The 12,684-nt window shown below is 34.0% G+C and overlaps 1 long non-coding RNA gene across 1 annotated transcript; it reads left to right on the forward strand.

The window, feature by feature from the left end:
• The first annotated feature begins 4,360 nt into the window (after positions 1–4,360).
• On the forward strand, positions 4,361–6,623 carry LOC130466155 (uncharacterized). Its single transcript, XR_008926173.1, has 3 exons — positions 4,361–4,966; positions 5,291–5,350; positions 5,984–6,623. It is a non-coding gene; the product is annotated as an uncharacterized lncRNA (long non-coding RNA).
• The last annotated feature ends 6,061 nt before the right edge of the window (positions 6,624–12,684 follow it).

The raw sequence follows: 12,684 nt of genomic DNA on the forward strand, positions 1-12,684 counted from the left end.
ATCATGAAAATTTTGTATCTTTAACGATAACTTAATTACGATGGGTCAAAAATCCTAAAGACGGGAACAACCATCGTAAATGTTTTTTACGACGGGACGGCCTCCTTTTATGACCGGTCCCCGACAGGAAATCTCGTCGTTAATCAACGATTATTGGCCTTTAGCGACGGGATTTCCCGTCGTTAATGATATAATTTTTTGTAGTGAATATGTGAAATTAGATATATTAACGGATAAAGATTGCATTGCAAACATATATGTACGTAGGTGGTCATTAATAGCAGGAAGGTTGCCAGGAAGAACAGACAATGAAGTGAAAAACTATTGGAATTCTTGCATAAGAAAGAAGCTAATTTGCATGGGAATTGATCCTAATAACCATAAACTCTATCATCATCTTCCTCACCGGCAAATTACACAGCAGACGCAAGTCTCTGTGTCTCCCACCGCGAATTCATCTGGATCGAAGAAGAACGATGCATGTAGTACTAAGCCATCATCGAAACCTCATGGAACTGATGCTAATACTAATTGCATTGAGGAACAGACATCGCCTATGTTGGATTTGAACCTTAAGCTCCTTGATTGTTGATATGCCCTAGCTAGTTAGCTAGCATCTACTTACATAATTACTCAATGATTAATTACTTGTAAAGGAATAAAAAAAAGTGCATAAATAATGGTTAGTTATATGTTCGTACATAGATAAAGATTGATAATTGATTGGTCGATCCGATCCATAACCATTTTCAATGAAAAAATTAAATCTTTAATGGACAGATGGAGTATATAATTAAAAGCTTCTTATAAAATCTTATCGAATTAGTTCATTTTATGATGTCTAGAGACTAGAGGTACCATTGCATAATAATACTACTTCCTCCAATCCGTTTTTCGTAGTTGTACTGTATTGATTTTATGAACCATTCACAATATATATACATATTGTCTTACTCATGACCCCAAATTGTTATTTATACATCTATGTGAGATCTTGTTATTTCAAAAAGAACCGACCAAACATGCTTTTAGCCATTATAAAATTACAAATTATTATAAAGAACTGTATAACAGTTATCATGTCACCCACATAGTACCCAACTAGTAGACAATTATTGAGCTAGTGTGAGACTTAAAAGACGCCAGACGATCTAATAGGAGACGAGTTGTTATTTTATAGGGATGCAAATGAGCCGAGACTCTTAATAAACTGCTCGGGTTTGGGCTCGGTTAAAGCTTGTTCATGTTCGTTTATTTAATAAATGAACCGAGCTTGAACAACTTTTGAATCTCGTTTAATAAACGAGCTTGAACATGAACATGTGTATGCTCGTTCATTTATGTTCACGAACAACTCGTTTATTTATGTTCATGAACAATCTCGTCTATTTGTGTTCATAATCAAAATTTTCATACATAATTGTATGATCATAAATAAAAATCGTATTTTGACTTTAATTTTAACATCCATAAAAATATATCATAGATTCATAGAATATAAATGTTTTGAATTTAAATGGCTAAATTAATGCACATTCAAAATTGTGTTTTCAAATGGTTAAACTTTAAAGTGCGAAGCTCGTTTAAGAAAAAAAAACGTGTTTATGAACTCGGCTCGGTTAATAAACGAGACGTTAATGAACCTTCACGAACACAAAATCTCTTAAACGAACTGAGTTTGAACAGATATTTGAGCTCGGTTGAAAGCTCAGGCTCGGAGTCGAGCTCGCCTAAATTAAATGAACCTGAACAGGGTAGTACTCGGTTCGGCTCGGCTTGTTTGCACCCCTAATTAGGGTGTAAGTGGATTGTGAAAAGTCCAAAGTCCAATCCAGTCCAGTCAAAAAATTTTGAACTAGATCGGACTTGAAAAAATTTGGATCGGACTCGGACTCAAATCACTAAGTCCAATAATTTTTGGACTGGACTTGGACTCAATCTTTTGGAGTCCAAAAATCCAATATATTAAGTCCAAAGTTTTAAGATTTTATTTATAGATAACATATGTAATTTAAAAACTATTGTGAAATATGTGATTTTAGGGACTTTGTTTACTATGTGCAACAAAAACAACCAAATATTACACTCCATATAAAATCCATAACCCAAAAATATTCTATCAAACTCTTTCTCTTTTTCTTTCTCTCGTCGGCTGCGATGGTTGATTATTGAGATTTAATATATTTGATTTTTTTAAAAACTTGAACCTTCTTTTGGCTAAGTATTTAAATGTGTAAGGCTCCGTTCTATTGGACTTATTTTGACTGAACTTATATTATCTGGACTTATCTGAACTTAACTATTTGAACTTATCTGAACTTTTTTATCTGAAAAAAAAAACTTATTTTTTCTGAAATAAACTTATTTGTGTTTGAAAATGTTTGGAAAAAAACTTATTTTTTCTGAATTTATATTATCTGAACTTATTTGAACTTATTTTGTCTGAAATAAGTCAAAATAAATCGAACAGAACAGGACCTAAGACATATTGTTATTTGCATTTATATCTATTGGTTAATAGCTATTAGTTTCCTTTTATGGAAGAGGTACTTGTAGTTATAGGTTTTTAAGCATTTTATCCCCAATAGTTAATACTCAAATTTTTTTATTTTATGTGTCAAAAAAGTTATCCGGTAACAGTATTTTTTGCATTTATGTTCAAACCATTTGAGTTTAGCTTTAAAAAATTACATTAAAGTTTGTTTTCTAAAAAAATCCGGATCGGATTGGACTGATTTCGGACTCAATTTTATTTTTTTATGGACCGGACTTGATCGGACTCGAAGAAAGTTTGGATCGGACTCAATTATCCAACTCCAAATTTTTTTGAATTGGATTTGGAGTTGGCCAAGTCCAATCCAATCCAATCCATCCAATTTACCCCCTTACGTAGTTACGTACACCAGTTGTTATAAAATGAGCCTAAAACTGACACACCAAAAAACAAAAAAAAAAAAACAAAAAAGTTGAAAGTTGAAACCCGAAACATAAATAACAAAATCAATAGTTAAGGAACAAAATCAAAAGTTAGTATATATATGTCGATTTATGTCATTAATTACATTAACTTAGATTTATCACTTGGTATATTTTTAGGATATGATCGAAGTAAATACTTATGAGGAAACGCATGCTTACTATTCAATATTCATATAGCAGGACGATGATATAGGTCGCAAGTTGCGACAACATAATGTTGTCGCAATCTTACGTGTCTACATTTCATTGGTACAAATAGGTGTCATGTAGGATACACGTCATCAATTTTTTTTTACTATCAATTCAATATTTTTACTATGAAAATATATAAATAAGGCATTCGATACAAAGAAGGAAACAAATATTTATTATATTTATAGTAAATATATATTTCCTTTTACCTTATAATTTACAAATTAAAAAAATAAAAATTATTATCTACTACTACGTATATTTTTGTGCAATTAAAAAAATTCATCAATTTAATTTAAAAAATACACTAATTTATAATATAATAATATATTTTATGTAATATAAATTAATAATTATACATTAGTTTAAAATATTATTTTAATTTTAACGATTAACTGTGACTCGTTTTTTTAATCCTTAATTTGTTTTTACATTATAGACTCAGCAACTGAAAGTATGATTTTTAGCTGGACAAAATTTCTTTAAGCTAATACGGTTATAGTTTATGCAACATCTATTGAATATTCATATTAATATTTAACTAAAAGAATGATTAACATAATAATTAACAAGCAGAATCACATGGAAACAAAGATGCGATGACAATCGATTCCCAATTACATGAAATAGTGCCGGTGAATTAATGTGGATGATGGGGTTGTTAGCATTAATGGCACCATCGGAAATCCGTCTAACGGTTGCGGTTGCGTGAATGTCTGTAATACCCCGAAACTTTTAAACTCGTTTATTAAAAATTAATAATATTTTATTAACGTAATTTCGTTTCAATTATTAGAAATAATTTAAAAATTTCGTTATTTTAAACGTTTTTACGATTTATTTTAAATGATAAATTTATAAACGAAAATTTATTTATTTTTCGTTAACGATATATTTTACGAGACTTTGTTTTAATTAAACATTTATATATTTAGTAATTTCCTAAAATAGCAATTAAAATTCAGAAATTTGGCCTAACTACTTGAAATTACTAAAATGCCCCTAAAGGACAAAATTTTCAATTTGCTTCTCCCTCCCTTGCCTTCCACGTACATGGAAGAAGGAAGCCATTCTTTCCTTCCTCTCTTCCCTTATTTCAGTCTACATTCATTTCCTTGGAGCCCAAGAACTTTTATTCTTCTAGAAATCCACCTAATTACAAATTGAATCAATTTCAGAATTATTTCAATGCAAAAATCAAATTAACCAAAATCTGAAATTTTGTTCCTTTGCTTCCTTCCTGTTCGAACCATTACCCACCACCTTCAACCACCACTTCGTCCGTCACCAATCACCAACCCACGAACCACCAGCCACCGCGTCGACCGCCCAGAACCGCCCCAAGTCACCACCACCACTTCCCCTGTTTCCTCCCTGTTTCGCACACCTCTGTCTCCCTCTTTCTTCGTCGCTGCTGCACCCCCCCAGGCCACCGCACCACCTTTTATAACCACCTCAATCCCCGGCGATAGGCCGCTGCGCCGCCCCGGGTTCGACCAAGAAACACCCCTCCCGTGCTTTTTCTCTGTTTTGTTCGAACACCCCTTTCCTTTTCCTTGCAGCTCCGCCGCCGCGAAACCACCACCACCGCTGTCGCCTCTCAGCCGTGGTTCCGCAGTGCGCCGCCCAGCCGCCACCCCTGTCTCCCTTCTTCCTCCCCTGCTCCTCCTTCGAGCCCTCCCCTCCCCTGCTCCCGTGTTTCCCTTCCCAGAAAAAGAAAACAAGTTCCATTTAGGAACTTTGTTTTATTTATTTCTCAAGCCAAGCCCAAATCACTTAGCCCAATTTTCCCAATGTAAGTTTTGACACCTTGGTCCATTTACTAAATCTTAGTGTTTTATGAAATAAAATGGTTACTTAAAATAATATTGATTTTATGAAATCTGATTTAAATAATGTTTTCATTAATTTATGAAATTCAAGTAATATATTCCTGAAAACCGATTTATGAAATTATATTTATCACTAAAATTGGTGTTTAATTATATTTTCATTAAAACTATGAATTTATATATTTCTAACTTTTCTTTTGAAAATTCGTTATTTATAATAATTCGAAATTTCTAAGTTAAATTACTACCATATTAGTAACTAATTCAATTATTTAATATTTTGAAAGAAATTGGACTCGGAGTTCAGGAAGAACGATCCATCGAACAGGAAGTATAAACTACGGGAGGTAACATCTATTGCTAACACCCACAATCCCCTTATAAAATGTGTTTATGTGATTATGAAATATGTTTATAATGATGTGTTTTTATTGGATTGTGGGATATGAAATGTATTTATGAAGTGTGTTTTATGAATGATGATATTTAAATATGTTTATGAATGATCTTATAAGATGATGTTTATGAGTTATTAATAAGATACGAAACATGATAAATAAAAGTGTAACAGGTTCTGGCAGTTAGTGGGGTTACTATTTTTAGGTCGTGCACGTACCGCCGTACCGCGGGACACCCAACAAGGGAGAGTGCTCCTTGAGGGTTACCACAAGCTAAAAGAGAAACTATTTAGGTACGGGCGTATGTCCAACAAGGGAGAGTGCTCCTTGAGGACTATCGCAAGGTGGGAGACGTCCCGCAAGGCTAACTTGTCAGTTACCAAGTAAAAAGAAGGTTTTAAGAAAGATAATGGGAACTATCAAAGTTTCAAGTTATAAATGATGTTTTATTTCATTTATGAAAATGTTTTACTATGTTCTATTCTCCCTGATTGCAAAGTAAATAAAATGAATTGAAATGAGGTTACGCTGTTAGGGTAGTATGTTACTGGGCCTCGGCTCACGATATTGCTTTTGTTTTAGGTACGAAGAAGATCATGGGATGCCTTAGAGTGAGGATGCAACCACCAAATTCACGATCGATGTTTAGTAAAGATAACGATGTCATTAGCAATAAAGGGATGTATTATTTAAAGTCTAAGATTGATTTCATGATTTGAGTTAGATTTTAATATTAATGTTTAATCAGATGTTAAAAGTATTTATTATTAAAGTTTATTTAGTAATTTAAAAAGGTTATGTCGCCTTGTATTTCCCACGAGGGAAATAGGCATGTGACGCTCCGACTAAATTAGGGTTTCCGCTGCTAATTAAAGATAATTAACTTAATTAATGGTGTTTGGAAGTCGGGGCGTTACAATGTCAAAGTGGTAGGTGTCAAGCCCTGTGGCAGCCTCACTGCTCCTGCACCGTTAACCATTCCTTCAGCAGGGATTGGAAATTGATTTTCACTCATTACGCTGCCGTAACATTTTAAAAATCGATTCCTAATTTGACAATTTCAAGCCAATTCGATTATATCTAACATTATAGATCCAAAATTTCAAGCCAATTCATCCACAAATTTCTAATTCCCATTGAAGAACAATTTTTTTTTCTTTTGCGGGAGAGGCGTGTCAGGGTATGCAGGAAAAATGAAGGTGAAAGAATTAACAAACCCAATTAATAAACCAATAGACGAAATATGTTTCTTAATCTTTTAATTTTTTTATATCTTTTCCTAATCTTTTATTTTCTAATTTACTGTACTTTTAATTTTTTAAGTATAAATTAGTAAATGTATTTTTTATTTTAATTTACTATATCATATAAACAATTTAAAATATTTATTTCTAATTTCCTATACAAATTAGAATTATTATTTTGAAATAAAAATTGAATAATGTATACATTATTCAACTTGTAAATTAGAAAATTAAGATTTTCCTACCTTTTTTGTAACATGTATAATAGGTTACATAATCTAAATATTTTAGTTTCCAAATACATTTATGACACATAGGTGTGCCATGTCACCACTGTGACACGGCTTAAAGGTCGCATGTTGCGACCTTTATCATTTCCGATTCATATATATATATACACACACTTGTACATTTGATTTTCTTATGACTAGCTAGAAAATACACAGAATAGTACATGAAATGGGTCGACTCGTGACCAACCGTGTACTATTGTTCACCATCCTTGTTACGTTACTTAATAGCCTCGCCCTCGTCATTGTTACCGAGGCGAAACGTGTAAGAGTGATCGATGGATTAAGCAATGGGAAAGAACTGCAGCTTCATTGCAAATCGAAGCATCATGATCTTGGGATACAAATCCTTAAGCCTGGGGAATTCTTTGAGTTTAAGTTCAATGCAATGCCCTTCACTTTATATTTCTGCGGTTTTGTTTTTGATAATAAATTGCATTGGTTTGATATTTATAAGTTTTATCGTGACTTAATATTTTGTTATAAACTTATAATGATTGTTGGTGGCAGGTTAGAGAGACTGGTCCTTGTTTGTATAATCCCGTTACTACTACTTATACCTTTTGCTATGATTGGAATAAATAGTAAACCAAATTAAATAATTAAATATTTTTATTTAATTTTTTGGATTTATTAATAATAATGCACCTATTATTTTGAATTTTGATGATGAAATTCTATATGAATATATAACTTCTCATTTCTATGAGGCGTATGTTTTTAAGAGATCGAGTCTCTTCTCTCACTCCCTTTTCACTTTTACGATTCTATTTTTCTTGGTCGTTTTAGGTTGGAAATAAACTATTTTTTTTGAAAATAAGACTATTTCTAACCCTTTTTCGTAGTTATTTTTCCCTTTTAATTTCCCAATGTTTGTACCCCATTCCTCATCCTCTTTCTCTAACTTGTCGGAAAAATGGTTGAATTCATCATTATTCTTCCCACTTGTTGCTCCCTCATATACAACCCATTATCCTCAAAGCAGCATCATCATGAATCATGATCATTGTCATCGATCTTCAATTAACTAAAATCGTAGCCCTTAAAATTCATTTGTTGCTTTCCTCGTCCACCTTCAATTCTTCCTATAATTATCATATGCGTCATAGATCAATGCATCAACATCGCCAACTTCTTGGTCATCCTCGTCTTCAATTGATCTAATCGCCCAATAAAATCGCTACTCACTAAATCGGATTGTTACTCCAAAACAAACTCATTGAATGTCATTACTTTAAGTGAAAACTTTAGAATTTGGTAGGTCCAATATTCTAATTTCTGGGATTCAGGATTTTTGTTGGGTTGGTATTTGAAATTTTGTGAAGAATAGGTTGATGTGATTCCACTATTTTGTTTCATCTTTTCATATTATACAAAATTGTGAATGAATCATATTATACAATTTTCACTTACTAATTCCAACAATATAATTCAATTAGATAGAATGACCGAATGAGAAGACCATTATTGGAGGAAGGAGACATGAGAAGCGCCATTAATGTGCTGGTTTGATGGTTCGTGGTAGAGACGAAGGCTGAGTGGGTGAGGTTTTGATTTAGAAAAAATAACTTTAAGGGAGGGGGTGGGGGTGGGGGTTTTCGAGGGTGGCCTAGTTGGTATTTCAGGGAGACATAGTGGTTTTTTTTGGTGTTTTTTTTAGTTGGCCTTGTTAACCGTTTCCGGTCATTTGGGTTCAACTAAAGTTAATGGGGGGTAAAATTTTGATTATTAGATAACAATCTAAATGTTGGATTATTAATGAAAAATCGTCGAAAAATTGGATTATTTAAAATAATTTTTCCTATTTTATTACATTCACTCATCTGTTTACACATTTTTCCACTCTTATTTTAATAGTTTTGCAAGTAACTGTAAATATCATTTTAAAACAGAGATAGTAACATCTAATTTATATAAGTTTCAGGTCTAATAAGCTCATATATGTTCCAATGATATCATATAAGTTAAATAAGGTATGTAATATTATGATTAATTTATAGTTATTAATAATGGTTTTGCAATTAACTACTAAAAGTTTTGAAATCCCCTAATAAATTTTAAATCAGGTGTAATAAAGTCTAATAAGGTTTGATAAGCTCTAATAAAGTCTTAAATATTACTCGATCTGTACAAGTCAAATAAGGTAGTATACGTTCAAATAACATCAGGTCCTATAAGTTAAAGAAAACGCATCCTTAAGGAATGAAATAACGTTTCCCTTTTAAAAAAAAAACTCAGTACATACTTTTTCATGCTATAAATATTTATTTAATTTATACGAATAAGAAAATGGAAATGGAATGGATGGTCATCACAACATGTCAAATGTACGAGAGTGCAACTAGTTGTGCCATGAGTTTTTGTTTTGTTTTGACATAGATGACTTAGGGGATGAGGAAAGAGATCTAGATCGGTTGAGAATCAAGGATGGGGCCAATTAATTTTGGGCAATAATCCTCTACTTTAAATGACAATATCCGGCTGATACAACATCATAAATATAGAGATATGCTACATTTTGATTTCATCTGTTTCTGAATATTTGTATTTGTTTGACTAATTTTTCTCAAATGGTAGTCACTTTAAATGTGATTACTCATCTTATTTCCTTACTTATCACATCATTATCCTTACTTGTCACGTCATTAGACACATTTTTATTGTCTTTGTTTGTGACCATTAGCGTGTATTCTGGAACTTAACTAAAATACCCTTATATATACGCAACTAACACAACCCTACATGACTATATATATTGAATTCTCTACCAGTAAGCCGAAGATATATACATGCATGATGCATCCCAAAATGAGCACACAAAAAACTAAGCACATACTCGTGTTAATGATGTTGTTAACTTTGCTAATAATCCTTAGCAAGGCGGACCGTGTTCGAGTGATCAATACGTTGAGTAATGGGAAAAGCCTTCAAGTTCATTGCAAATCAAAGAACGATGATCTCGGTGTTCAACAACTCAAGGCAACAGGGAGTTTCTTTGAGTTTAAGTTCAGGCGAACCATATTCACATTATTTTTCTGTGGTTTTGTGTTTGATAACAAGTTGTTTTGGTTCGATATTTATGTATATTATCGGGATTCATTCCGTTGCACACAAAACTGTTGGTGGCAGATCAAAGAAACTGGTCCCTGCTTGCTTAATCATACGACTGGACACTATAATCTTTGCCATCATTGGAATAAAGACTAATTTCTATGAATTGTTGCCAATTTAATAAAAACATTATTCTGATCTACTTGTGTCTCTACTATACTTCATCTGTTCTTTTCAGTTGGCACATTTTTCATCATGTTTTTTAATGCAATATTATAGTCACTTATATCTTTAATTATCAATAGGTAAAAGTTATGAAAGTTAATATTACAAATCGATCAATCTATAGAATGAGACAGTTATAACACGATCTCACGTGACTATATATATTCTTTTTTCTTAAGTGTAAATCACAATTGATAGTCAAAGTAGATTATATAAATAGTGTCAAAACTCAAATTATGTCAACTAAAAAAGACCGGATGAAGTATAAGTCAACTTCTGGGTGGCGTCAAAATATAAATCACCCATTCTGGATTGGCACGAGACTGAGTCAACAATCACTCCCAACCAAGAACTTCGCTATTTGTCATGGTATCATGAGTCTATGTTAAAACCCTAGATTTTTTTTCCCGCAACGAGTGAGCAAAATACGTACGTGAGTCTTCTTCACAAACCCTGGAGCTTTTAGAGAAGCAGACACCTCAATTGTTTGCTAGAGTAACGTGAGAGAAGCAGACACTTTAATTGTTTGCTAGAGAACCGAGAGTTAGAGTTATTTTTTATTTTTTATTTTTTATTTTTATTTTTTATCTTCCATATTCATATGGCAGGAGGTGAGGAGAAGAAGCTACGAGATGGGACATCAGCTCTAAAAGGACTCGTTGGAGTTTCTAGTGAACAAGGGAAACAAATTCTTGATATTCAATCTAAACCTAAAGCCAAATTGCAAGGTCACATAGAATTACGATGGATTGATGACATCGGAACCTCTAATCATGCGACCAGGTACATTTCTATTTTGTGAAATGTCACGACATCAGGAAATTGTCCGGTTGTGTTACCGGATGGCCAAAAGACGAATTCAAACCAATACGGATCCGTAACATTAGAGGGTGGATTAGTCTTGGATAATGTTTTATTTGTGCCTATGTTAAACTGCAATTTAGTTTATGTAACTCAATTAAGTGATGATTCAAATTGTTCGCTCAGTTTACTAACAAAGTATGTGTTATTCAGGACCACTCGACGAGGACGGTGATTGGTGTGGGTGACCTACAGGAAGGGCTATATTTTTTCGGGGGGTTCCGCAAGTAAGGGTCTTAGCAATGGATTGTGTGGTTGATTTGTGGCATCAGCATATGGGACATCCGTCGGAGAAAATATTGCGGTTACTTCCTCCTGTGAGTAATACTATTAGGAAGAATAATGCAATTTGTGATGTGTGTCCTCGTGCAAAGCAATGTAGAGAGAGTTTTTCCATTAGTGATAGTCATGCTAGTCGAATGATTGAATTGATTCATATTGATTTGCGGGGTCCCAACAAGACACCTTCGTCTTGTGGAGCGAAATATTGTTTGACAATTGTTGATGATACTTTTAAAGGCGTTTGGATTTATTTAATTAGCAAAAAAACAGACAATGGTACGAAATTCAATTGTTTGCAAGGCTATATTTTAAAGCATGGGATGTTATTTGAATCGTCATGTATTGGGACACATCAACAAAATGGTAGAGTGGAGAGAAAACATCAACATATTCTGAATGTGAGGAGAGGCTTACGGTTTCAATGAAATTTGCCTAAGAAATTTTGGGGGGAATGTGTTCTTGCCGCATGTTATTTCATTAACCGTACACCTACACCAATTCTTAATAATAAAACACCTTATGAGATGCTTTTTGGTAAAGTTCCATCGTATGTGCCTATTAGTGTGTTTGGTTATTTGTGTTATGCGTATAATCAACGGAGTAAGGGGGACAAGTTTGAATCACGGAGTAGGAAATGTGTGTTTCTTGGTTACCCATTTGGGAAAAGGGTGGCAATTTTATGATTTAGAAACACGTGAGTTCTTTGTTTCCCGTGATATGAAGTTTTGTTAACGAGTATGCATGTATGTGAATGCCTCGAGTGTGTCCGCTACCATTTCCTACTAATCATGAGGCGACGACAAATGGGTGTATGGGTGAGAATGTTTTTTATCATTGCATTTTAGATGTGGATGAAAGGGGTTTGGAGGGTCTGGAGGTCAGTGACGCAGGAGCAGGGGTACTCCATGTAGCTGCTGCAGGTACGAGCACTGTTGGCGCAGAGAGTGGAGGAGATGTGCCAGGTACAACGCCCGAGGCGAGCGAGGCGCTGCAAGATCAGCACGGGTCGAGGCGTTTGGGGCGCTGCCAGGGGCGCAAGATGAGGCGTTTGAGGCGCTGTCAGAGGCACGGGTCGAGGTGCTGCAAGAGGCGCATAATGAGGGAACAACAGCGCGCGGAGGCAGGGGTTGTGCAGTGCCTTGTGTAGATCAACGTGTACAACAATGCGTAGGTGAGCAGCGTGATATTGAGGGTGTGAGTGAGCAACATGCAAGGAGTACGGGGATGAGGAAGGAAGAACTGGAGTTGGGGAGAGGAAAGCGTGAAAAGTTACCAAGTACGAAATTGAAAGAATTTGTTGTGATGCATACGATACGAAAAAATATAGAAT

Source organism: Spinacia oleracea, chromosome 1, assembly GCF_020520425.1.
Source record: "Spinacia oleracea cultivar Varoflay chromosome 1, BTI_SOV_V1, whole genome shotgun sequence".
Classification (NCBI taxonomy): domain Eukaryota; kingdom Viridiplantae; phylum Streptophyta; class Magnoliopsida; order Caryophyllales; family Amaranthaceae; genus Spinacia; species Spinacia oleracea.